This window comes from Petaurus breviceps, unplaced genomic scaffold (genome assembly GCF_028583685.1).
Source record: "Petaurus breviceps papuanus isolate PSGF00001 unplaced genomic scaffold, PetGlider_PUasm1.0 454, whole genome shotgun sequence".
Lineage (NCBI taxonomy): Eukaryota > Metazoa > Chordata > Mammalia > Diprotodontia > Petauridae > Petaurus > Petaurus breviceps.
In genome coordinates, this window is record NW_027186342.1 from 2,585,952 (window position 1) to 2,587,047 (window position 1,096).

A 1,096-nucleotide genomic window follows, 5' to 3' on the forward strand; every position below is an offset into this window, starting at 1 on the left:
GAGAGAGAGAGAGAGAGAGAGAGAGAGAGAGAGAGAGAGAGAGAGAGTAGGGACAAGTAGAGTCCCTGAACTTTAATTACACAGAGAAAGGCGATTGGGGGGAGGGGAGGGGAAAAAAAAGCTTGCTGGAAGGAGGTAGGAGAGGGGAAAGGGGTGGGGGAGGGAAGACCAGGCATAAAGCTGCCTGGTTCTAGTGCTTCTCCCCTTGGAGTCCAGCAGTTAGACCCGGCAAAACAGAGGAGGAAAGATATCAGGGCTCTCCAGAATTTCCCATCCCCTTATTCTCCATCTCTGCGCCGCCCCCCCGCCCCCCTGCCAACCTCCCGCCAAAGTGGAACATGGAGACAATTATCTGCATAATTCCAGCCTAAGTTTTTTTTTTTTTTAAAGCCTTTCCATCAATTATCTGGAGCCTTTGAGCCCGGTGGACACAACCCCAGCTGGGGTCTGAAGGATCCCTGTAATCGAGGCTGTGTAGATCTAACTGAATGCAGGCAGCCCAGGCGAGGGAGGGGGAGAGCGAGTGGCAGGATGGACAGAGACACCCTGGGGTCCTCATAGAAGAAGCCGAATGCAATTTTGAAAATGGGCCGCGTGTGAATAAACTGGCTGTTTGACTCTGGGCTCTATGAATGCTGCAACGCGGAGGTGGCGGTAGCTGGGGAGGAATGCAGAAGATCCCCCTTCCTCGCCCTCCACTGCGGCGCGAAGGGGGCCTCAGCCAGAGCTACCAACGCCGTGGCTGTTCCCGGCTCCAGAGCGGAGGGAAAGGAGTGCCAAGGGAGGAGGGGGAGGAGGAGGGGAAGGGGGAGGGAGCCTCGGGCCGTCCCTGGGTGCTGTGAACTTTAGTTGGAGCCGGCCGCTTGTCAGCCCCAGAAAGCGTTAAAGGTGCAGCAGCCCGCGCCAGCATCCACAACCGCCTTTGTAAGGGTGATTTATGACTTCAATCTTGGTTCACCGAGAGTTCACATGGATTTCGCTGCTGTTGAAGGTTAAAAGATGGTCTTCCCTTGACAAGTGGGACTATTGAAAATTCCTTCTTCTCTCTCTCTCTCTCTCTCTCTCTCTCTCTCTCTCTCTCTCTCTCTCTCTCTCT

General features: G+C 54.7%; 1 protein-coding gene and 1 long non-coding RNA gene across 2 annotated transcripts in view; both read left to right on the top strand.

The window, feature by feature from the left end:
• LOC138171669 (uncharacterized) overlaps positions 1–1,096 on the top strand; it is a 201,875-nt gene that overhangs the window by 96,675 nt on the left and 104,104 nt on the right. The window lies entirely within an intron of this gene.
• Positions 1–1,096, top strand: part of HOXC5 (homeobox C5) — an 85,711-nt gene that overhangs the window by 53,743 nt on the left and 30,872 nt on the right. The gene's annotated exons all lie outside the window — the stretch shown is intronic.